The 26,996-nt window shown below is 42.2% G+C and overlaps 1 protein-coding gene across 1 annotated transcript in view; it reads left to right on the top strand.

Annotated features, from left to right (window-relative positions):
- mrpl23 (mitochondrial ribosomal protein L23) overlaps positions 1–26,996 on the top strand; it is a 100,803-nt gene that overhangs the window by 61,747 nt on the left and 12,060 nt on the right. The gene's annotated exons all lie outside the window — the stretch shown is intronic.

Below are 26,996 nucleotides of genomic sequence, written 5' to 3' on the forward strand. Positions count from 1 at the left end.
TTCCTTCCTCTCTCTCTCTCTGTCTCTCTCTCTCTGCCCTCTGCCCTCCTCTCTGCCTCCCCCTCTCTCTCAAATCAGCAGTAATTTAGATTTTGAAGAATATTTGTTGTTCCCTCTTATTCTCTCTTATTTCTCTGTACCCCCCCCCCCCCCCATACACTCCATGTTCTAACTCTTTTAGGCGTATACTGTGTGCTCTGATGTGTGGGTGTGTACATGCAGGCCTACATGTTTTCGTATGCATGGGCATGTTGCAGGATGTGTTGGCATGCTAGATACAGGCACATACACATGTATGTTTCTATAGGATACGGGCCTGGTAAAGGGAGAAACTTTCTGTGCGTCTATTTAGTCTAAATCTGTCTTCCTGCCAGGGCTATGAATGCGGGGCTGCGGGTTTCATATGAGCTCTGGAGAGCAGTACATGAATTATGGAGAGCAGAACAGAGTCTCTGGCATCTGGTTTGAATCTCACATACTTCACAGTAACACATACGTGCACAAAAACCCCTCAAACATCAGTATACGTACACCCGCGTGCGCGCGCATATGGGTAAACACACACACACTCTACCAAAGCGACACACACACTCATGTACCGTACAGCCTGATTGATCCTCCCTCCATGTCTCCTTAGATTCCTCTCTTTCTCCTCCCTCGTTTCCTCCCAAGTCCCCTTCGTTTCGATAACCATGGCAACGACCCCCTACCATAAACCCCTGATAGTGTCTGACCTCTTGACCCCCGATGACACTGCAGAGCCAATAACCGGCAGGCGCCACCCAGTGTGTGTGTGTGCGTGTCTGTGTTTACATTGGGACGGCAGTGTCCCTGATAAAGCTCTCTGATAGGACCGCTGATGCATTTCCTGTTTTGGTGAAGCTTCCTTTTTTTTCAAGCAGCTGGTCCCTGCATTCCTCTGTCAAGAGGTGGAGGGCAGAGGGGGGTCGGAGGAGTGAAAGGAGGGGGGAATGGGGAACTAGGTGTGAGGCTGGGGCTAGAAGAGTAGGGTTAAGTTTCCCTCAGACGCTGATCTTGGGTCAGTTTCCCTAATAATCGGTAAGGTTAGGATTGCGGGAGGGGAAGTCAAACATACATCTCCACCACGGTGAAATTTCACCCCCGATCGGTGCTCGACGGGGTGAAGGTCAGTTCCATGTTTTATTAGTCGTACGTACGGGATACACGTTGGTATGCATCGTCCAACCAAATGCTTTTCCGGAAGGTTCCTTTCTCGACAATGCAACAACAATAAGAAATAAGAAAAGATGAGAATAAGAAATGAATTGGCTCAGTAGAATAGACATTTTAGCGTACGTATAATACAGGAAGGCACAATTTATAGTCCACTATTTACACGTCTATTGGGGAGTGGGGGGGAGTAGTGTATAAACTGAGCAGTATAATAAGTGTCTAATAGAAGCACGTGTGTGATTCTGTGTGTGCGTGAGTGAGTGCACGTGTGCTACGGTGTGTAGAATCAGAGCAGGTGGTCAGTCCCAAGTGTTCAGCAGTCTGGTGACTTGTAAATAGAAAGTGCTTGTAGATAGGAACTCCTATTTGTATCAGACCTCATGCTCCGATACCGTCTGCTCGACGGTAAGGGAGAGGACAGCTTGTAGCCGGGGGGGGGGGGGGGGGGGGGGGGGGGGGGGGGGTCCTTGATGATTCTGCAGGTCATCCTCAGACACCGTTTCAAATGGATGTCCCGGTTGTGGAGTGGCAGGGTGACGGCATGTTTTGTTGGGTTTTTCTCCTCTACCGTGGTCCAGTCATATGGTAGGACAGGATAGGCAGAGATTGTGTCTTTTTATACTGTGATGAGCCTCTTCTGTGTTCCCTGTTACTGGGTTCCAGTAGCAGTCTCCAGAAGTAGTCATATACAGCTCGGGCTTAGCCAGGAGCTTAGACATGCTCAGACATGCCCACAGCTCTGCCTGTCGTCTGTCACTAGGCAGAAAGACCAGCAAGTGCTTGTGTGTGTGTGTGTGTGTGTGTGTGTGTGTGTGTGTGTGTGTGTGTGTATTTGCGTGTGTGTGTATTTGCGTGTGTGTGTGTGTGTATTTGCGTGTGTGTGTGTGTGTGTGTATTTGCGTGTGTGTGTGTATTTGCGTGTGCATGGGAGGGGGACACATAAAAACATTAAAAAAAACTTTATTTAACCAGGTAGGCTAGTTGAGAACATGTTCTCATTTACAACTGCGACCTTGCCAAGATAAAGCAAAGTAGCGCGACACAAACAACAACACAGAGTTACACATGGAATAAACAAGCATAGTCAATAACACAATAAAAAATAAATAAAGTCTATATACAGTGTGTGCAAATGGCGTGAGGAGGTATGGCAATAAATAGGCCATAGTAGCAAAGTAATTACAATTTAGCAGATTAACACTGGAGTGATAGATGGGCAGATGATGGTGTGTAAGTAGTGATATTGGTGTGCAAAAGAGCAGCAAAGTAAATAAAAACAATATGGGGATGAGGTAGGTAGATTGGGTGGGCTATTTACAGATTGACTATGTACAGCTGCAGCGATCGGTTAGCTGCTCAGATAGCTGATGTTTAAAGTTAGTCAGGTGAAATGTAAGTCTCAAGCTTCAGCGATTTTTGCAATTCGTTCCAGTCACTGGCAGCAGAGAACTGGAAGGAAAGGCGGCCAAAGGGGGTGTTGGCTTTGGGGATGACTAGTAAGATATACCTGCTGGAGCGTGTGCTACGGGTGGGTGTTGTTATCGTGACCAGTGAGCTGAGATAAGGCGGAGCTTTACCTAGCATAGACTTGTAGATGACCTGGAGCCAGTGGGTCTGGCGACAAATATGTAGCGAGGACCAGCCGACTAGAGCATACAGGTCGCAGTGGTGGGTAGTATAAGGCGCTTTGGTAACAAAACGGATGGCACTGTGATAGACTGCATCCAATTTGCTGAGTAGAGTATTGGAAGCTATTTTGTAAATGGCATCGCCGAAGTCGAGGATCGGTAGGATGGTCAGTTTTACGAGGGAAAGTTTGTCGGTGTGAGTGAAGGAGGCTTTGTTGCGAAATAGAAAGCCGATTCTAGATTTGATTTTGGATTGGAGATGTTTGATATGAGTCTGGAAGGAGAGTTTACAGTCTAGCCAGACACCTAGGTATTTGTAGTTGTTCATGTATTCTAGGTCAGAACCGTCCAGAGTAGTGATGCTAGTCATGCGGGCGGGTGCCGGCAGTGATCGGTTGAAAAGCATGCATTTGGTTTTGCAAGCATTTAAGAGCAGTTGGAGGCCACGGAAGGAGTGTTGTATGGCATTGAAGCTCGTTTGGAGGTTAGTTAACACAGTTTCCAAAGAAGGGCCAGAAGTATACAGAATGGTGTCGTCTGCCTAGAGGTGGATCAGAGAAACACCCGCAACAAGAGCGACATCATTGATATATACAGAGAAAAGAGTCGGCCCGAGAATTGAACCCTGTGGTACCCCCATAGAGACTGCCAGAGGTCCGGACAACAGACCCTCCGATTTTACACACTGAACTCTATCTGCGAAGTAGTTGAGGTTTGTGTGGGAGGGGGGTACTTTGTGTTTGTGTGTGACTATAGAATGATGTCAGATTGTCTGAGCCAGCAGATCTCCAGATCTGCTCCTGATCTTAGCTTTGTCTCAGGCAGTCAGTCAACCCGAGACACTGATCTAAGGTTAGTTATTTTCCCCCTTCATGGTTAAGTTCAGGATTTGGTGAGGCCGAGCAGTCCCTAAAGGTAACTTGACAACAGCTACTCTGTGTGAACTAGACCTGGGTCCTTTTCTTGCCCAGGGGGACCCCTCCCAGGCAAACCAACACCCGGGAACCCACATCATACATTAGCAAAAAATAATGAATTAACGCGCCTTCTCTTATCATCAGGTGAATGATAATGGCAAAGTGAAGTACCGTAATTTCCGGACTATAAGCCGCTACTTTTTTCCCACGCTATGAACCTTGCGCTTTATACAATGATGCGGCTAATTTATGGATTTTTCCCGCTTTCACAAATTCATGCCGCCAAAAAACTGAGCACCGTCACATAATGTGACGTAAATCGAGCGCGCTCAAACTTTCCATCATTCTGATTACGGTAGTCATTTTGTCACCCTCATCATGGCAAAGACACGGAGAAATGCATATGATGCAGCTTTCAATTTGAAGGCGATCGATCTGGCTGTTGGAAAAGGAAATAGTGCTGCTGCACGGGAGCCTTAATGAGTCGATGATAAGACGTTGGAAACAGCAGCGTGAGAAACTGACTTAGTGCAAAAAGACAACAAAAGTTTTCAGAGGAAAGAAAAGCAGATGGCCCGAACTAGAAAATGAGGCTTGGATGAGTTTGCCTCCGGATGAAAGTGAGGAGAGCGCAATGAAAACGATCCAACATCGGATGAAGCAATTCTGAGGCTATTCAACTCCGACACCAAAGGAGATGACTTCAGTGGTTTCAGTGCACAGGAGGAAGATAGTGACCAAGGACTTTCTTGGTAGGCTATTGTTTACTGCTATTTAAAAAAAAAAAAATGTTACAAGCCTGTTTCGTTAAAGCCTATTTATTTTTGTTACAAGCCGTGTTTCGTTAAAGCCTATTTATTTTTGTTACAAGCCGTGTTTCGTTTAAAGGCTGTGTAAAGTTCATTTGTTTCAATGTACCGGTAGGCACCTGCGGCTTATAGACACGTGCGGCTTATTTATGTAAATAAATAAATAAAAAAATTAAATTCAGTGGGTGCGGCTTATATTCAGGTGCGCTTAATAGTCCAGCAATTACGGTAATCAACATTTTAAAATGAATTGGTTAGATAGTTCATTATTTTGACCTCACTAGGGATTAACACTAGTAACCAGGACCACTAACACTGTCCTGGGACCACTTCACATTTCCCCCCAAAAATGTAATGCGAGATCCGGGAAAGTACAACTTTTTCCACCAATGTCGCACTAATGCAATTCCACATAATACACACGCGCAGCAACAGATAAGCAAAAACTTAAATAGCACATTATCCAAACAGGTTGTCACATGGAACCCTTTAGCCAAGCATATTTACTTCACACAAAGTCGTCATAAATTCAAAGCACACGCATAATTGACACTGCCGGACTGCATATGAGACCCGAATGCAGCTAAGAGCTCTCATCAGAACTGACAATCCTATCCCGGGCTGACCCAAGCCCGGTGAGCTGAAGTGCGAGCCCAGGCCTGGTCTGACATCACATAAATTAAACCCCCATTTTTTTATTTGATTTAAACTGGTGTTGAGAACAACGCAGTATAGGCGGGCGGCAGCAGAGTAAGGAGATGAGTAAACGGTCATTGGGCTTATAAAAAGCACAGAGAGAGAAACTCACCTTAGTTATGATCAACTGAATGACAAGAATATTGGAATAAAGTAGGCTAATGCAATTGAAGGCATGCATCAAGTTCTTCCTTATACTGACTCTCCCGTAGTTATATCGAACCGTTGTACTATATTTAAGCAATAGTCTTGCCTGGTCACCTAGATGATCATTTCAGCACTGTTTTGAGAACAAGCGTGGGGGACATATCTCTCCGTTGTTCATGAGTTGATCTGCTATCTGTATAGTCATCATCGTCATTTTGCCAAATAGGAGATATTCTGTCATTTCATTGGAGGTTATCTAGCAAGTTTAACAACTTTGGTCATTTCACTTTTGTTTGACTGCCGTTACAAAGTCTGTGTGATTCGACAACGCTATGGCCTACTTGGAGTGCGCTCTGCGCGTACCGAATGCGCTCTGTGTTGAGAAAGCCGAGGCCTGATTTAATTGAGGAACATGACAACGCTTGGAACTTATGAGCGGCCTGTTTCGCAATTCACAACGTCATTGCCGATTTAAAAGTTAGGCTATCATTACTAAATATCAGTTTCACTTGCTGTGAAATCTTTACATAGTGGCGCTGGCAATGTGGAGGTAACTTTGAAAACGTATAACTTAAAATATGAATCCCTACTCCCCACATTATAATTGGAAGAGGAAGTGTAAACTATAACATAGCCTATTAGCTAGAAAGGTACTAAACATATTTATGCTAATAGCAACTGTTTAGCAGGTAAGCTTCTTATGGACCGTACCACCTGGCCAACATCCGGTCAAATTGCAGAGCGCAGAATTCTAAAATACCAAATTCAAATATTTAACATTCTTGAAAATATGTGTTATACATCAAAATAAAGCTTAAATTCTTGTTAATCCAGCTGCTGTGTCAGATTTCAAAAAGGCTTCACGGCAAAAGCAAACCATGCAATTATCTGAGGACAGCGCCCCGCATACAAAAACATGAAAATCATATTTCAACCAGGCAGGTGCGCCACAAAAGTCAGAAATAGCGATATAATTAATGCCTTACCTTTGAAGATCATCTTCTGTTGGCAGTCCAAAATGTCCCAGAAACATCACAAATGGTCTTTTTGTTCGATAATGTCCTTCTTTATGTCCCAAAAATGTCAATTTATTTGGCGTGTTCGATTCAGAAATACACCGGTTTCAACTCGCCCAACATGTCTACAAAGTATCTAATAAGTTACCTGTAAACTTGGTCCAAACATTTCAAACAACGTTCCTAATCCAACCTCAGGTACCCTAAAACGTAAATAGTCGATACAATTTAAGACGGAATAAACTGTTTCTAATACTGGATAAAAACAAAGTGAAGCGATCTCCAGTTCACGCACACCAAAACAGCAGATTCCACATGGATTGACACTTACAATGAATAGGACTAGTTCTTAATTTCTCAAAAGAAAAACATTGAACAATTACTAAAGACTGTTGACATCTAGTGGAAGCCATAGTAAGGGCATTCCATAGAAAACCATTGAAAAATCCTATGACCTTAATTTTCCCCCCCTGGATGGTTTGTCTTTGGGGTTTTGCCTGCCATAGCAGTTCTGTTATACTCACAGACTTTATTTTAACAGTTTTAGAAACTTTAGAATGTTTTCTATCCAAATCTACCAATTATATGCATATCCTAGCTTCTGGGCCTGAGTAACAGGCAGTTTACTTTGGGCACGCTTTCCATCCGGAGGTGAAAATACTGCCCCCTACCCAAGAGAGGTTAAACAAAGGTTAGCCATGTTTAGGCAAATATTAATGTGTAAGTCAAAAAAGCTTACCAACAGGCAGCGGCACTTGTCGCAATGGTGGCCTATTCACGGGTGCTACAGCAGATACTCCAGTGACTGTAATTGGGTCGTTCCACCAATACGGTGCCTTTTGAGATGTGTAACTATGTTTCATTTCACAAAATTTTAACACTCTGTCATAAAGAACACATTATCAACTTATTAAGAAAACATGTTTTCCCATCTTAAGAGGTAAAAAAAAATGTGTGTAGTATTAAGTGCCAAATAAAATAAGATTGCTGACGATTTCATCTTAAATCAGCAATAAATCCCCTTTTTGAATGAGGAAATTGAAGCTGGTTGTGTGTAACAGCGAGGTCCAATGCAGCCGTTTTATCTCGATATCAAATCATTTCTGGGTAACAATTAACCTGTCTAGGATCAGCGTGGCGCTAGCGGCACACCCCCCCCCCCCCCCACTGAAAAACCAGTGCCGCGAAATTCAAAAAAAATATATTTTTAAAATATTTAACTTTCACACATTAAAGTCCAATACAGCTAATGAAAGACACAGATCTTGTGAATCCAGTCAACATTTCCGATTTTTAAAATGTTTTACAGGGAAGACACAATATGTAAAGATGTACATCTATTACCTAAAAACACATTAGCATAATCCACCATCTTTTATTTGTCCACCAACACCAGTAGCCATCACCAATTCGGCTAAACTAAGATATTTATAGCCCCTAACCAACAAAAAAACTCATTAGATGACAGTCTGATAACATATTTATGGTATGGGATAGGTTTTGTTAGAAAAAAGTGCATATTTCAGGTAGATGGCATAGGTTACAATTGCACCCACCGTCACAAATGGAATAGAAAAACTACTTAGAGCAACGTGTTTACCTACTTACTAATCATCAAACATTTCGTAAAAATACACAGCATACACGAATCGAAAGACACAGATCCTGTGAATACAGACAATATTTCAGATTTTCTAAGTGTCTTACAGCGAAAACACAATAAATCGTTATATTAGCTTAGCACATAGCAATTAGCAGCCCAGCATTGATTCTAGCCAAAGTGAGCGATAAAAGTCAACATCGCCAAAAGATATTAATTTTTTCACTAACCTTCTCAGAATTCTTCCGATGACACTCCTGTAACATCACATTACAACATGCATATACAGTTTGATCGAAAATGTTTATATTTAGCCACCAAAATCATGGTTAGACAATGTGAAATGTAGACAAGCTGGTAAAGAAAAAGTCCTTGCGCCACTTAGACAGTGATCTACTCTTATACATAAATACTCATAAACGTGACTAAAAAATATAGGGTGGACAGGGATTGATAGACAATTTAATTCTTAATACAATTGCGTTATTACATTTTTTAATTTATCCTTACTTTTCAATACAGTTTGCGCCAAGCGAAGCTACGTCAAAAAACATGGCGTCCTAAGCCACTAAAATGTTTCGACAGAAACACGATTTATCATAATAAAAATGTCCTACCTTGAGCTGTTCTTCCATCAGTATCTTGGGCAAAGGATCCTTTCTTGGGAGGAATCGTCTTTTGGTGGAAAGCTGTCCTCTTGCCATGTGAAAATGCCAACTGCGTTCGGGATGAACTGAAAGCGTGCCCACCTATTCACAGTGTTAAAGAAATAAATGTCCCAAAATCGCACTAAACGGATATAAATTGCTATAAAACGCTTTAAATTAACTACCTTATGATGTTTTTAACTCCTATAACGAGTGAAAAGATGACCGGAGAAATATAACAGGCTAAACTAACGCTTGGAACAGGAGCGGGTCGGTGTCCAGCACGCGCGTTACGCACCAAGGAAAGACTTGCTAGCTACAGGGTTTTTTGATTTATAGGGCCTGTGAACGCGCAATCGACCCCATTGGAATCGTCATCACGTAAAGGCATCCAGGGGAAGACGTAAGAAGTGTCCGTATAGTCATAGCAATGACAGTGCCCTTTTAACTGACTTCAGAAGAGTGGCCAACATTTCTCAAATCTGACTCCATGTCAGGGAAATTGCTGTAGAATGGGCTCTGTTCCACTTAGAGACAAAATTTCAACTCCTATAGAAACTATAGACTGTTTTCTATCCAATAATAATAATAATATGCATATTGTACGATCAAGGATTTTGTGGGAAGCCGTTTCAAAAATTAGCCAAATTAGCATAAATAGTCTAAACAGCGCCCCCATCCCCAACAGGTTATTAAGTACCCTACTCTGTTTTCAATTAATATGGTCAACAAGAAACAAAAATCGTTTCTTAGTTAACCTGTCTAGGATCAGCGTGGCGCTAGCGGCACACCCCCCCCCCCCCCACTGAAAAACCAGTGCCGCGAAATTCAAAAAAAATATTTTTTTAAAATATTTAACTTTCACACATTAAAGTCCAATACAGCTAATGAAAGACACAGATCTTATGAATCCAGTCAACATTTCCGATTTTTAAAATGTTTTACAGGGAAGACACAATATGTAAAGATGTACATCTATTACCTAAAAACACATTAGCATATTCCACCATCTTTTATTTGTCCACCAACACCAGTAGCCATCACCAATTCGGCTAAACTAAGATATTTATAGCCCCTAACCAACAAAAAAACTCATTAGATGACAGTCTGATAACATATTTATGGTATGGGATAGGTTTTGTTAGAAAAAAGTGCATATTTCAGGTATATGGCATAGTTTACAATTGCACCCACCATCACAAATGGACTAGAATAATTACAATGAGCAACGTGTTTACCTAACTACTAATCATCAAACATTTCGTAAAAATACACAGCATACACGAATCGAAAGACACAGATCCTGTGAATACAGACAATATTTCAGATTTTCTAAGTGTCTTACAGCGAAAACACAATAAATCGTTATATTAGCGTAGCACATAGCACATAGCAGCCCAGCATTGATTCTAGCCAAAGTGAGCGATAAAAGTCAACATCGCCAAAAGATATTAATTTTTTCACTAACCTTCTCAGAATTCTTCCGATGACACTCCTGTAACATCACATTACAACATGCATATACAGTTTGATCGAAAATGTTTATATTTAGCCACCAAAATCATGGTTAGACAATGTGAAATGTAGACAAGCTGGTAAAGAAAACGTCCTTGCGCCACTTAGACAGTGATCTACTCTTATACATAAATACTCATAAACGTGACTAAAAAATATAGGGTGGACAGGGATTGATAGACAATTTAATTCTTAATACAATTGCGTTATTACATTTTTTAATTTATCCTTACTTTTCAATACAGTTTGCGCCAAGCGAAGCTACGTCAAAAAACATGGCGTCCTAAGCCACTAAAATGTTTCGACAGAAACACGATTTATCATAATAAAAATGTCCTACCTTGAGCTGTTCTTCCATCAGTATCTTGGGCAAAGGATCCTTTCTTGGGAGAAATCGTCTTTTGGTGGAAAGCTGTCCTCTTGCCATGTGGAAATGTCAACTACGTTCGGGATGAACTGAAAAGCGTTCCCAACTTTTCACATCGTTGCAAAAATAAATGTCCCAAAATCGCACTAAACGGATATAAATTGCTATAAAACGCTTTAAATTAACTACTTTGTGATGTTTGTAACTCCTATAACGAGTGAAAAGATGACCGGAGAAATATAACAGGCTAAACTAATGCTTGGAACAGGAGAGGGTCGGTGTCTTCCACGCGCGTTACGCAGCAAGAAAAGACTTGCTAGCTAAAGGTTTTTTTCATTTGTAGTGCCTGTGAACGAGCAATCGAGCCCGTTGGAATCGTCATCACGTAAAGGCATCCAGGGGAAGACGTAAGAAGTGTCCGTATAGTCATAGCAACGACAGTGCCCGTTTAAATGACTTCAGAAAAGTGGCCAACGTTTCTCAAATCTGACTCCATGTCAGGGAAATTGCTGTAGAATGGGCTCTGTTCCACTTAGAGACAAAATTTCAACTCCTATAGAAACTATAGACTGTTTTCTATCCAATAATAATAATAATATGCATATTGTACGATCAAGGATTTTGTGGGAAGCCGTTTAAAAAATTAGCCACATTAGCATAAATAGTCTAAACAGCGCCCCCATCCCCAACAGGTTAAGCGCAATTTGTCAAGCAATAATTTTGCTTGGACTGTCTGGGAGTGGTCTGAGTGGGAAGGAGAAAACAGAAAACTAGCTGTTTTTGGCAGAGTTTTGGAACTCCTTATTAGTCTATTAACTAGGGGTGTGAACATTTAAACGTAAACACATTTAGTTTTTCTTATATAAAAAAATATATATATTTAACCTTTATTTAACTATGCTAGTCAGTTAAGAACAACCTCTTATTTACAATGACGGGTTACCAAAAGGTAAAAGGCCTCCTGCGGGGACGGGGGATTAAAAATAAAAAGAGACACCACAACACTACATAAAGAGAGACCCAAGACAACACAGCATGGTAGCAACACCAGATGACAACAACATGGCAGCAGCACAACATCGTAGAGCAGCATAAAACATGGTACAAACATAATTGGACACAGTACAAAGGCAAGAAAGGGATCCTTTCCCACAAATGTTTGGTAAATGCCTTTTACAAAATTGGGATCCCTTCCCACAAAATGTTAATCAGAGTGCAGCTGGCTCGCCTGCTCTTTCTCTTCGCTAATGATGCGAGTGTGTTCAGTCTTTGGTCTGTTGCGTGTAGAATATCCTAGCCTATTCATTGAAGATAGGCCCTGCTTTACTGAATTTGCCAGACTAATAACAAGATAACTAATGTAAAACATATACTGTACCCTTAAAATGTATATGGGTTAAGAACTTTTGTGAAAAGGCACAGTTTGAAAGATATGGCAAGTAGAAAGATTCTAACAACGACAGTGTGTTATGTGGGCTTATTTAGGAAAAGTCTAGGCGCATGACTTTAAAAATGGCAGAGAAATAAAACAATTCAATTAATCAGCAGTCCAAATGACTGCTTTAGCGGTTCTGGTGTTAAAAAGCCGTAGTGTACCTTTACAAACGAACAAAAAATACTGCAGCCGAGATGCTTTCAAGAGTATTTGCCTGCGGTAGAGAGAGCGTTATTGCCCGGCCCTAGCGGTCATACATTCGTAATAGGACCACTATTCTGCATTGTGAATTTGGCTGGAATGTTAGGAAAACCAATAGAAAAATGGCTGTTTAAACTTTAATAAAAATGATCCATTTATCGCATCCCTGCTATTAACTAATTTACTGAGATGTCATTTAACAGGCCAAAACGTTTTTTTTGTTGCATTCAAAATATATTCTTGAGTAACCCCTGTGGTACCGGATCCCCGGTTGAATACCCCTGAATAAGCCATCTATTGGGACCCCACCAGCAACTTCTGTCCACAAGCAAAAGTTTGAGCTACCTCTAACTTTTGCAAAGTTTTTTTTCTTCAATCATCTGGCAATCCTGTTATTTTTGCTGAGTCATCTGTAAGCCCAGCTTCAGTTGAAGTCCGTGCTACGGTTGTTTAGGGGCGACCTCTGTTGTTTTTAGTTCGGCCAGCAAATGTTCCCTTTTCTGGACTGCCTTATTTGGTGTCATCATGTCAAGATACACATTTGCTCTTCTCTCTCACACACACACTCACACTCACACTCACACACACACACATGCTAGCATGCGCCAAGACACATGCACGCACATGCTGGCCAATGCAAACCAGATTTGTTTGCAGGCGGCGGTAGCGATTGGCAGCCAATCGAAGAAATTGAGCGTAATTTGTGTGTGTGTGGCAGCACAAGGTCATGACCTGAATAGGTCTACAGCACGCAGGATGCTAGTGGTCTGCTCTCGGCGTGTGTCTTTCCCTCTCATTTTATGAAGTGATAGTTTTAGATTAGTCCTGATTGAGGACCTTTGGAATGTGTTTTTTATGACTGACTTAATTGTGTAATTCAGGGCTCTTCTGTAATGGAGACTTTGGTGTCAGTATGACTCCCCTGGTAAAATAAAGGTCCCTCTTGTCTCTTCTCACCTTTCACCCTCCAGATAGTCAGTCTGTCCTCTCTCCCATATTTTTTCCTACTGCTTCTCTCTACCCCTGTATGACTGAGTTCATGCTATCTGACTCACACAGAGATCTGATATCATCAATCCAATTTTGATCACAATTTAGGGCCTATAAAATGTTTTATTTTTTGCCTGATTTAAAAAAAAAAAAAATTTTTAAATCTCCACTAATTTAATTTAGTCTGTTTTTGTTTTTACATGTTTCCATTTTTCCCAGTTCAGGTTTTCGTTCTCAAAATATTTTTTTTATAAATAGAAAAACAACAAAATGTATTTTTATTTTTGGGTGTAGTTAACCCTTCAATTCAACTGCGCACCAGCCAGGGGCTGCTGTTTGGTTAGTGATGTTTCTGTCCCATGTGATTGCAGAGTTTACAAAACAGAAGGCCACTGGATTGATGCAAATAATCATGATATTGTTCTGCCAGGTAGGCATACAGTGCCATTAGAAAGTATTCATACCCCTTGACTTATTTCCCATGTTGTTGTTACAGCCTGGATTAAGTCGATTGTTTTATTTATTGAAAATGAATTACACAAGATGTCATTTACATAAGTATTCACAGCCCTTTGCAATGACACTACAAATTGAGCTCAGGTGCATCCAATTTACTTTGATCATCCTTGATGTCGCTACAACTTGATTGGAGTCCACCTGTTGCCAATTCAATTGTTTGGACATGATTTAGAAAGATACGTACCTGTCTATGTAAGGTCCCACAGTTGACAGTGCATGTCAGGGCAGAAACTATACCATGAAGTCAAAGGAACTGTTTGTAGATCTCTGAGATGTGATGAGGCATATATCTGGGGAGGGGTATAAATCAATTTTTAGAGTGTTGAAAGTTTCCAAGAGCACAGTGGTCTTCATCATTTGGAAATTGAACAAATACGGAACTACCGAGACTGCCTAGAGCTTGCTGTCCGAGCAACCGGGCAAGAAGGACCTTGGTCAGGGAGGTGACCAAGAACCCAATGACCACTCTGACAGAACTACAGCGCCTTCAGAAAGTATTCACACCCCTTAACCTTTCCCACATTTTGTTGTTACAGTCTGAATTTAAAATGGATTAAATTGATTGTTGTATGACTAGCCTTCGCACAATACCCCATAAGGTTGAAGTGGAATTATGTTTTTCCATTTTTTTTTTTTTAATACAAATTAATAGAAAATTAAAAGCTGAAATGTCTTGACTCAATAAGTATTCAACCCCTTCTTTGTTATGGCAAGCCTAAATACAATGAGCAAAAATATAAACACAACATGCAACAATTTCAAATATTTTACTGGGTTACAGTTCATATAAGGAAATCTGTCAATTGAAATAAATACAGTAGGCCCTAATCGATGGATTTCACATGACTGGGAATACAGATATGCATCTGTTGGTCACAGAAACGTAAAAATATGGTAGGGGAGTGGATCACAAAACCAGTCAGTATCTGGTGTGACCACCATTTGGTTGATCAGTTGATCAGGCTGTTTATTGTGACCTGTGGAATGTTGTACTACTCCTCTTCAATGGCTGTGCGAAGTTGCTGGATATTGGCGGGAACTACAACACACTGTTGTACATGTCAATCCAGAACATTCCAAAACATGCTCAATGGGTGACATGTCTGGTGAGTGCAGGCCATGGAAGAGCTGACATTTTCAGATCCTTGCGACATTGGGCTGTGCGTTATCATGCTGAGACATGAGGTGATGGCAGTAGATGATCGGCACGACAATAGACCTCAGGATCTCGTCACGGTATCTCTGTCCATTCAAATCGTTAAAATGCACCACCATGGGATACTCTGTTCATAACGTTGGAGTTTGCAAACCGCTCGCCCACACAAAGCCATACACGCTGTCTGCCACCTTACCTGGTACAGTTGAAACCGGGATTCATCCGTGATGAGCACATTTCCCCAGCGTGCCAGTGGCCCTTGAAGCATAGCATTTGCCCACTGAAGTCTGTTACGTCACCAAACTGCAGTCAGGTCAAGACCCTGGGGAGGACGACGAGTACGCTGATACTCTTCCCTGAGACGGTGTCTGACAGTGTGTGCAGAAATTCTTCAGTTGTGCAAACCCACAATTTCATCAGCTGTCCGGATGGCTGGTCTCAGACGATCCCGCAGGTGACTAAGCCGGATGTGGAGGTCCCCGGGCTGGCATGGTTACACATGGTCTGCGTTTGTGAGGCCAGTTGGACGTACTGCCAAGTTCTCTAAAACGATGTTGGAGGGGTGGCTTATGGTAGAGAAATTAACATTAAATTATCTGACAACAGCTCTGGTGGACATTCCTGCAGTCAGCATACCAATTGCACGTTCCCTCAAAACTTCAGACATCTGTGGCATTGTGTTGTGTGACAAAACTGCTCATTAGAGTAGACTCTTATTGTCCCCAGCACTAGGTGCACCTGTGTAACGATCATGCGTTTTAATCAGCTTCTTGATATGCCACACCTGTTAGGTGGACGGATTATCTTGGTAAAGGAGAATTTCTCACTAACATTTGCACTTTAGTCATTTCGCAGACAATCTCATCCAGAGTGACTTAGAGTAGTGAGTGCAGACATTTTGAATACTTTTTTAGTTCTGGTCCCCAGTGGGAATCGAACCCACCACCCTGGTGCTGTAAGCCCATGCTCTACCAACTGAGCTACACGGGACTATAACAGGGAAGTAAACAAATGCGTATGGAACATTCCTGGGATCTTTTATTTCAGCTCATGAAACATGGGACCAACACTTTACATTTTGCGTTTTATATTTTTGTTCAGTATATACATTTTCTTCCACTTTGACATCACGAGGATTGTGTAAATCCATTTTAGTCCCACTTTGTAACAACAAAATGTGGGGAAAAGGGGTGTGAATACTTTCTGAAGGCACTGTCTGTTGACACTGGCATTGTGCTGGAGATACTGAAAACAATGTTGAAAAGTGGTGGAGTTGGCCTTTAAAATTCAATTGAGAAGGTTTTTGGGAAAGCCGTCTACCAGAAGAGCGTTGTCATAACATTAGCATAACCGCTAACAAACGCGCACACACAGACGGGCATTCCTGTGCCGTTGCCTCTTCAGAACGTCGAAGGAAAATATGAATCACGTCTTATCATAATGTAGGGCAAATGAATTACTTTTCTAATAAGTTCAGTGCATTTAGTTGATTTCCTACGAAATTAAATACATTTTTGAATATTTTTTAATTTCCATTTTATTGTCTGGATTCCGTCCACGTGCGCCACAACGCAGATTTTATAGGTCCCTAACAATGGTCTCCTCCTTAAAGCTTGTGAGAAAGGCATTTCGCTTGTGCATGTGACATGAACTTGAAACTGAAATTGTCGCTCTATTTTCTCGCTCTCTAACTGCTCCCTACATCTCTGTTCCCTTATCTGGGACTCTCTTTCCCGGTCGGTCCTTTTCTTTTCTTACCACGCTTCTTTCTCTCCATTTCTATTCTGCCCCCCCCCCCCTTTCGAAATTCTCTCTCTGTCTCAATTCTTCTTTTCCTCAGTCCTTCCTAATTGTTTTTCCTCTACCCCTCACTTCTCCCCCACAACCCCTCAATTAATTTCTCACTTCTCTCACCCTCCCCCTCTCTTTCTCCTCCTTTCTCTCCTGGACTGTCTCTGCAATCGTTTGCGTCAGAAGCTCTGGTCAGAGGCATCTGAGGGAAGAGAAGTGTGTGCGAGGCCCACCCAGGGGGTTTGCAGCAAGAGCTGTTTACAATCAGTTGCCTGCATTTCCTTTCCTCTCATTCCCTCTGCCTCGGCTGTTAAAGAACTCGTTAATAGACTTCCAACGTTACGCAAACAGACCCCCCCCTCCTACCATTTTCATTCTGTGTGAGAAAGAAAGAAAGATCCTATTTCTAACAGACTTTGGGACATTTGTGGGACGATAGATCCCAAATTCATACAACCAGTACATCAAAATAACTGTAAAAAGCATCATGGCTGATGCAACAGATCAGAATGTTTAGCATAAATAGGTATTATTTCTTTACATTATAGCCGCACAGCAACGCGCACTTGGCAGGCGGTAATGCATTTGGACACATGCGAGCGGTTTCATATGACAGAGATGAAAATATCCATTAGAAATACAGAAAGATGGGAGATCTAAAGATGCAACAACTAGCATTGGTTGCTCATGTGATTAGGGTTGTGGCTTTGGCTACTGGACAATGAAAGAAAGTTGATTTGAAAACCAAAATAACACGAGAGAAATAGGCTGCATGTTTCAATGGCCTATAGAAGTCTAAAATAATTGCCTCCATATTTCTAGAAATGCTTTTTGGCTTTGCTACTTTGACGCAAGGTAAGACATGCCTCGTAATATGAAGTAAAACGTGAAGGTTTCACACAATTTAAGTATATGTTTTCAAAATGCATACTGCCGCCACCTCACATTGCAAAATGGTGTGTGACGCGCTGAAGCCTGTTCTTGAATGGGAAGCGCACTTCAATTACCAGTTGAGAAATACAAAACGTAGCTATTTTTAATCGTGGCCATCGAAACAGTTTAACACGTAATTGCATTTCGAATTGTTGCACAATTATTGGGCTTATAAAAACATGTTTCACTCCAGCAGCAACAGGCGCTGTAGCAGCAGCTCTCGCATCATGACTAACGAAAAGATTTTTTACTTCCAGTAAATTATGCAAATGAACCTGTAGACCGATAAGCATGACCGGTCAAATCTATTTACATTGACTGTTTTTTTCCATCAATGAATAAGCTAAAAAGCATTATTTCGCAAAAGGATTCTTTTATTTTTTTTCAGACAATTGTCCGGTGCAAATGTTATTTATTGGCTTTTCTAACGGAAACCCTGCTACGCACATTGCAGAAACGATGCACATGCGTGCATCTGTGTCTGGGTGTGTGTCGTTGCCGCTAACTGTGGGGGTATTTAGCTACCTTCTGTTCTAAATCCTTGGAACCTGCCCTTAAGCCTCTGCCAGTCTCTCTCACACATGCAACTCACCGTCAGTTGTGGGCAGAATGGGGTCGACCACACTGTGAAACACTGATCTCTCTTAACAAGCTCATGTTTGCTTTCACCACAGTGTCAATTTCTTTTAAAGTGCTCTATTTTCATGTCGTCTGACCAAGGCACCGGTTCCAATCCAAGTTCCCAATGCCAGGCGTTTTACATTTGTTGCATGACATGAAAATAGAGCTCTTTGGCCACGCACACCTGTGGTGGTTTGGCGGCAAAAATGAGGTTGCGTAAGCAGAAAATAACTCCACAACTACTGTAAAATATGGTTGTAACCGAATGAAGGTTTAAGTGAGGGTTATGGTGATGCCCATCTACTGTGGGACTCTGATTTAGAGAGCAGGCAGAGTCAGAGGTTCAGTTGAAGTTTTTTATATTCTTTCACGTAATGGAGATTATACATGGCATGGAAGGATTGACAAACAGTTGACATGGAAGTGTCTCGAATCGGATGGATCAGCTGGGGGCTCTGTAGAGCATGTTCGTACGCAGTATGGTTTTCCTACAGAGGAGACGAAGGATCCAAATGATAACAGGCAATCAAAGCGACCGTGCATCATTAATTGGCTCTGTATAACAGAGAATGTTTACATGCACACTAATAATTTGGTATTAAACTGATTGGCGGTAGGCCGAGTATGGGAATACGCAGAGTAAAGTGTTTACATGACTGTCTTAATCGGCGTAATGTCAAAAACACCCGATTTTTCTGAGCAATCTTTCAAATTATTAAGACATGTAATCTGCTTAATCGGTGTTCCAGAGGTGTATTTGATCTGCACATGTGCCAGCACCGGGTAGTGCAAGCCTCCCTCTTATTCGCGAGTGAAGTGAGTTTGGAAAAAACTGAAAGTATGCATCTTAGAAATATTTTTCACGTAATGTTATATATCCAAACCCCAAATCAAACTTAGGCTTTTCAAAAATAACGTGGTTTTGTTTGGTGATTTTCGGCATTTATCAAAAGTTCCATCAGGTAGCCTGATTTCAGATGTTTCCATGTAAACAGGATTATTAGGGAAATCTTCTTGCAAAGCATGTCAACTTTTCAAACAAACTGTTATATTCATCTAACTATCCACAATAATAGTATTATTGTGTGCCTGTAGCCATGCTCCTATATGAGCACAAATGGCAATATCAATTTACAAATGCGATAAGCATGAATTGGTGTAGCAGCAGTTAACAACAAATGGCAGAAGGAGGGGATGCGATAGCATGCTGCATGGTAGGCCAAAGCTAGAGCAGGCTACATGAACAGTGTCTACGTAGCATGGCATGTGGCAGCAAACAATATAAACTATGAAGGTAGCAAGCATAGCCATAAAGCAGGCCTAATTAACATCATTAATGCAACTGCACAAAATGTGCGAACAACAAACATATTTAAGTCATTTACCAACTACATGTAGCAAAGAAACAGATACATGACAATGGCTGCTTGGCTTGGCCTGTGGAGCATTAGCACGTGGAGGCCAGATTCTGACACAAACAAAACCGAGGTGAAGAAGACCTCTTTTTAATCCTCTTGTATGCAGTAAAGGAAGTTGGTACTCGCATTCAATAACATACTGGTTGTTGTTGTGAGAGTTGTTGGCGCGCTCAACTTTGTCTGAAGGGCACGGATTGAAAGGAGGTACCCTCCAACCTGCCCGTTTAAATACCTGACTTTAGAGTTTGACAGAGGGCACTCCTGCCATGAGTGCCTTCTGTCATCACGTGACCATAGAGGTGGGTAGAAGGTGTCCACCGATCAAGAAATTCTGTTCAGCAGCCCCCAGCTTAGTAGGGCCAAAATGTACAACCCCATGAATTCCCTAGCCTGTCTTGGCTGCTTTTGGCTGTTTTCATCCGGGATGGCTGGCAGCTCTATGAGGCGGGCAACAGGTCTGTAAGTATTGTTCTTGACCTTCAGCAGACTTGATGCATCCATCTGCACTGGGAATCAATTTGGACACTTGTCCGACTGGCCCGGGGGCCATGGCAACTGTGGATATACAATTTGTACCACGGTGTCTTGGGCTAGATCTTTAGTAGGTAGTGACGAATTAACTGAGACCAGAAGTGATCTGCTACCACTTGGGTGTGGAGCCAACAATGTTTGGTGATTGTTTCAGAGGCTTAGGCAGCTTGTGGTAAGGAGGCAATGGGGCAGGAGGTCAGTCAGCCATTATGGGCACTATAGGCTGCACTCTCCACTTCTGGCACTCAACACAAGTTCTTTGATGGTGTTTAACAGCTTGTCTCCAATGCAAGACCCAGTGCTGGCTGCAGAATCCAACAAAGACTCTGTCTGGTCCTTGGTGTAGGAGGCGCTCATCAACATACTTGTTGAGGAGCTTAGACACTGCATGGTGAGGATCTAGGACGATTGGGTTGGCTTTAATAGGACACAGGCTGTCCATATGGTGAAGACGTCTCCCGAAACGGGTGACGACTGCTGGTGAGCGCAGGTTTCTCTGCTTGTAGGGCCTAGACTTCATCTGAGAAGCTCGCCTCCTAACATGCTCTCAAGTGAAAGACCTCAGCATCTCGTTAGTGTGGCTTGGGAAGGCTGGTGTCAGCAGCGGCCCCATTTAGGGACTGGTGGGTTTCTTCCACCAGTACTTTCCCGGAGTTGAACTTGCTGATGTCAGGCACTTGTGGACTGATGTTTACTGCCATGAGACCGCAGATGATGGACCTCTTCATTTCGACTGGGTCATCTTGGTGTCTGGGACAGGGAAGGCCACTGATCTGGAATGCTGCAGAGGAACCGAGGGCCCCGGCTCCAATGAGCTGGGTTCAGACAGCTCCAATAGAGCCTTACCCCTGGTGATGTCATCTGCCGGGTTGTTGGAGTTTGCATATCCTCAAGCCTGTAGGGGGATCAGTTCTTGGATTTCAACGACTCTGGTCCCAACAAAGACTTTATGCCTACATGATTCAGACTGCAGCCATTCCGAGGAGTCAGTAGTCCACACAAAGGTCTTCTTGATTGTCAGCGTGAGCTTTCTTTTGAAGGAGGGAAGCCAGTTGTGCCCCAGTCAGTGCAGTGCAGAGTTCCAGACGTGGCATGCATAGCTGTCGTTTTGGGGCCACTCTGGATCTGGCCATGACAAAGGAGGTGTGAACTTTGCCATCACTCTTCGTGAAGAGGTCTGCCTCCGAGCCATACGCCAGCTCTGAAGCGTTGCAGAAGACATTAAGGTCATACACAGTCTCTTCTGTGGACAGCTCTATAGGTGCATAGCCTCGGGGAAAGCTGATGTTTGTGAGGTTGGGTAATTCTTCTTCCCACATGTGCCAGGCTTCTAGGAGATCAGGTGGGAGGCTCGGGTAAACCCAAAACCACCTCTTCGCTCACAGCCTTTGAACGAGAACTTTGGCTTGTGTTGTGAAGGGAACGATCAAGCACAGCGGGTCATACTGGCTGGTCAGGACTTTGTATATGTTCCGCATGGTCGGGAAGTGGTCCTACAAGGGTCTGTGCTTGTAGCCTAGCATATCAGTTGGACAGTAACAGCGTAGCGCCAAGGCTGGCTCTTGGAGGTCAGTACGGTTCTGTGTGAGCCATAGCTCTGTGCTGTCTGACCTGGAAGCTGAAGGTAAGTGGGCAATGACGGAGGACTGGTTGCTGGCCCATTGTTGGCTCTCAAACCCTCCAGAGGCTAAGAGCCGGCACATCTTGTGTACCAGGAACTTGACAGGCTGCCCTGATGGAAGGCCCCGAAGACAGTCTACATAGAAGCACTGCTGCAGGGATTGGAGGTTTTCGTTGCCTTCTTTAGGGTTTCGTACATGCTTCTGTAAAGCAAAGGTGGCACAAGATGGACTGCACATTGTACCAAATGGCAGGACCTGACACTCATAGACCTCTGGCTGCTCCTCTATCCTCATGTTCCTCCAGATGAACTTCAGTACTGACTGGTTCTGATGGAACATGGCTCGGATGTCCCCGCTGATGGCAACAGCATATTGGCAAAACCGGAGGAGTACAGCGTGTAGTGGTGGCCCAAGGGTTGGACCTGGAAGTAGCTGCTGGTTCATGGAGGGGCCTTTGTAGGCATACGAGCAGTTGAACACCAGCCGGTCTTTGCCGTTGTGAGGTACTAGGTGGTGAGGTATTGATGGGTTCTGAGAATATGAAATATGCAGTTGAAGTCGGAAGTTTACATACACCTTAGCCAAATACATTTAAACTCAGGTTTTTACAATTCCTGACATTTAATCATAGGAAAAATTCCCTGTCTTAGATCAGTTAGGATCACCACTATTTTAAGAACGTGAAATGTCAGAATAATAGTAGAGAATTATATATTTTAGCTTTTATTTCTTTCATCACATTCTCAGTGGGTCAGAAGTCTACATACTAATTGAGTGCATTTGGTAGCATTGCCTTTAAATTGTTGAACTTGGGTCAAACACTTTGGGTAGCCTTCCCCAAGCTTCCCACAATAAGTTGGGTGAATTTTGGCCCATTCTTCCTGACAGAGCTGGTGTAACTGAGTCAGGTTTGTAGGCCTCCTTGCTCACACACGCTCTTTCAGTTCTGCCCACAAATTTTCTATGGGATTGAGGTCAGGGCTTTGTGGTGTCCACTCCAATACCTTGAGCAGCCTTTCAGGTTATGTCAATATAGGACTCGTTTTACTGTGGATATAGATACTTTTGTACCTGTTTCCTCCAGCATCTTCACAAGGTCCTTTGCTGTTGTTCTGGGATTGATTTGCACTTTTCGCACCAAAGTACATTCATCTCTAGGAGACAGAATGCGTCTCCTTCCTGAGCGGTATGAAGGCTGCGTGGTCCCATGGTGTTTATACTTGCGTACTATTGTTTGTACAGACGGACGTGGTACCTTCAGGCGTTTGTAAATTGCTCCCAAGGATGAACCCGACCTGTGGAGGTCTTGGCTGATTTCTTTTGATTTTCTAATGATGTCAAGCAAAGAGGCACCGAGTTTGAAGGTAGGCCTTGAAATACATCCACAGGTACACCTCCAATTGACTCAAATTATGTCAATTAGCCTATCAGAAGCTTCTAAAGACATGACATCATTTTCTGGAATTTTCCAAGCTGTTTAAAGGCACAGTCAACTTGGTGTATGTAAACTTCTGACCCACTGGAATTGTGATACAGTGAATTGTAAGTGAAATAATCTGTCTGTAAACAATTGTTGGGAAAAGTAATTGTGTCATGCACAAAGTAGATGTCCTAACCGACTTGCCAAGACTGGAGTTTGTTTTGAAGAAATTTGTGGAGTGGTTGAAAATCTAGTTTTAATGACTCCAACCTAAGTGTATGTAAACTTCCGACTTCAATTGTACAAACACCTCAATCAAGCTATTCGTTTTGAGTACTTTCTTATGTCATTATCTCTGGCACCAAAAGTTTAAAAAAAGTTTTGATGGGGGACAGATTGCGGTCGGACCACCTGTTAATTGAAATGCATTCCAGGTGACTACCTCATGAAGCTGGTTGAGAGAATGCCAAGAGTGTGCAAAGCTGTCATCAAGGCAAAGGGTGGCTACTTTGAAGAATGTCAAATATAACAATTGATTTAACACTTTTTTGATTACTACATGATTCCATGTGTTGTTTCATAGTTTTGATGTCTTCACTATTATTCTACAATGTAGAAAATAGTACAAATAAAGAAAAACCCTTGAATGAGTAGATGTGTCCAAACGGTTGACTGTTACTGTATGTTTTGTGTGAAGTATCTACAGAGGAAACACAAAGGATACAAATAGTAACAGGCAATAAAAGCACACATGCAAAACTAATTGCATGAGCTATGTGGCTTCCATTGCTCCTGGGGCATTGTTAAGGCAAATGGCGTCATGAGCTTTACCCAGTACCAGGACATTTCAGCCATAAACCTGGTTGCCTCTGCCAAGAAGCTGAAACTTGGCTGCAAGTGGATCTTCCTGCAAGACAACAATAAGACAATAATCTCAATATCCACAAAGAAAAAGTGAATTGACCACAAAATCAACAGTTGTCTCCGGACTTGGAACACCATTGAAAACCTGTGGTTAGAATTGATGAGGGCAGTCCATAAGGACAGACAAAGGATATCAGGAATCGGAAAAGATTATGTATGGAGGAATGGTCTAATATCCCTTCCAATATGTTCTCCAGTCTTATAAAACATTTTAGAAAAAGGATCAGTGCCGTTATCATCGCAATGATATGTATTGAAAGGTATTGAAAACGGGTGACAATCATTTTGACTCCTATCTTTTTTAGGGGGGGAAAAGTATATCTTGTTCAACAAAAATCTCTTTATCTGAGTAATTGTGTTAGTTTAAAATAATGTTTGGAGCATACAATTATAGCTCTATTTGTATTTATTTCATTACCTTTTTTTATGATCAATATCAAGGGTGCCAAATCAAATCCTTTGGAGAATATTAACTGGCTAGCTAGCTTTTGAGCTTGTCTGTGGGCATCAGATTGAAGCTTGGTTATTTTGGGGTGGGGGCTGTCTGCTTGGCTAGCTAGCCAACTGCTTAGCTGAAACACAGAACGCCAGGGCACTGTTATCTGATTGGCTACACAGATCTGTCTCATCGCAAGTCTTCAGCTAAGATTTTACATGTTGAATGTTGAGAACTCCAGCAGCCAACATGAAACATTCTCAAACTAGCCTGTTCCGATCGAGCACACTTTGTTCTAAAACTACATTAAACCGTCTCGTCTGTTGTATCTGTAACGTTACCGGGTTTAACCTTTTCACTCCTTGTGCTCCGTGTCGTTACCCAATAGACTGGCCAATCTCAATATTTAATATGCAGCTGCGTTTTTTGCGCGGTCACTGATTTGTTGTTGAACATAGCATGAAAAAGTCCATAACAAAGTCAGAAACAAACATTTACTTATTAGCTTGGCAAGTTGTTGTATTTTGATGTTTGAAATCAAAGCGAAGACTTTTTGCGGTTGGAATTGCGGTGTGTATTTAGTTTGAGAAATTCGAAATGATCTCGCGACTTTTGATAGACTAGTTTCGTATGGACAAACAAAAAACAGACACCAACACTGGAGAAAAAAAAAGTGACATAGTTCAATATTTGTATAACCCTTGATAGTTGTAGTCGGTATTAGATAGAATGTCGCGGCTCCGCCCGCCTCTGAGGAAAACAACGTGTGGTAGCCTTGGTTACCCCATTGGCTCACAGCTAATACTTGATCTTTTTCAACTGCAAATTTCTTGTCTGCTAATTTTAGTCAATTGAAAAACTACATTGAAGAAAAGTACAACCTCTCTATAGGTTACTTTTCAACGTTGCCTGCTCCCGAGCATTCTTACTACTTAGAAAAAACGTAATATTGTAGGGCTTCCCTCATGCTCCATTTTCAATGCGAGTGCTAGCTAGCTACCGACCGGAACATTAAGCTAGCCAAGAACAACAACACAATCAAATGGACGATACTAAACAAGGATAATGTCTTAGCTGTGATGAAATGTATGCGCCTGGACACTTGGTCACCACATTTCCTACGCCAAATAGCCTGAAGCCACAGTGCTCTTCCGCAGGCTCTATTTCCCTACATATGAGCATTGCGAACCGTGTGTCAGGATTGTTTTTACCTGGTTGCATGTATTTTGAACAACACAGCAGCTTTTCAGCATGTTTTGTTATTTCTCTATAACAACAAATCGACAACGAAGTTGGCCGTGGTCGAGGGGAATTCCTTATTACGCAAATATCATACTCATTTTGTGACACCCGCAATAGTATCCGCTAAATGTGTTTATGCGACCAATAAAATGGGATTTGATATCGACTCAAGAGTATTGGATTATAGCTGCGAGGGTTATCAAATCAGGATCAAATCCTCCGATCTCCTCACTCATTAATGATAGAATGTTCATATTTGAAGATTTCCTAAACGCCAGTCTGTTTGGCAATTATACTGAGTACAAGGACTTAATTATTAGCTAAACAGACTGATAGCCAGGCAACTCCCACACTTTTCCAGGCTCCTGAAGGCCTCTGTGACATGTTGTTTAACATTTTTAGGGGGTCCACAGCATTTGTTTATGTGAGGCAATCATTGAAATAAATGTACACTAACTTTACCACAACCTGAGGTAGAATCAGTCTTTTGTACCAATCTCAGACTGCTACTATAGGCTGTCACCTTATTCCCTATGTAGTGCACTACTTTTGACCAGGGCCCAAATATTCTATCCGACAAAGTTATTGTGGCTTTCAAATTGTAACCAGAATGAAAGTCTATAGCAAAAGCTTAGTCACAGCTAAATGAGAGATATATATCTATTTGTTCTATTTTATGAGGCAAATGAACCAATTATTATCCAGTTCTGAAGACTGCTTCTATCCATCCCATGATGTAAGCCTATAACCTTGCTCACTACGGTAAGGCAGCCCGTTCCTCGTCAGACAGTCACTGCTCCATCATGTGCGCGCCACACAGACTGACAGACACACATACAAACCTGTTCCTCCACAAGAAAGGAATTGTAGAAAAGATTGACCAATTCCTGCACTTAGCCTCTGCCCAGGCTGTCAACAACATTATCTTTCGTCATGAGTCCTCCAGTTGCATTCCATTTTGCTCTACAGCCCAACTGTAAATTTTAACAGCGGTTGTTTTGTTATTTTGTGAAAAAGCGTTGTATCGCAATTTTTTACGGACACATAGTCACGATAGGACAAAGGTTGACATCTCTAGTACCTTTTCCTGTTTTCATCGAAGGAACTTTTAACACATCACCCCAGAACAGCTCTCTCTTTCATTTTGGGTACTTATTGATTTAACATGCATTCCAAGCCTGCTGGGTACACATTCTTTTACTGTTCATAACGAGGAATCTC

Source organism: Salvelinus fontinalis, chromosome 9 (assembly GCF_029448725.1).
Source record: "Salvelinus fontinalis isolate EN_2023a chromosome 9, ASM2944872v1, whole genome shotgun sequence".
Taxonomy (NCBI): domain Eukaryota; kingdom Metazoa; phylum Chordata; class Actinopteri; order Salmoniformes; family Salmonidae; genus Salvelinus; species Salvelinus fontinalis.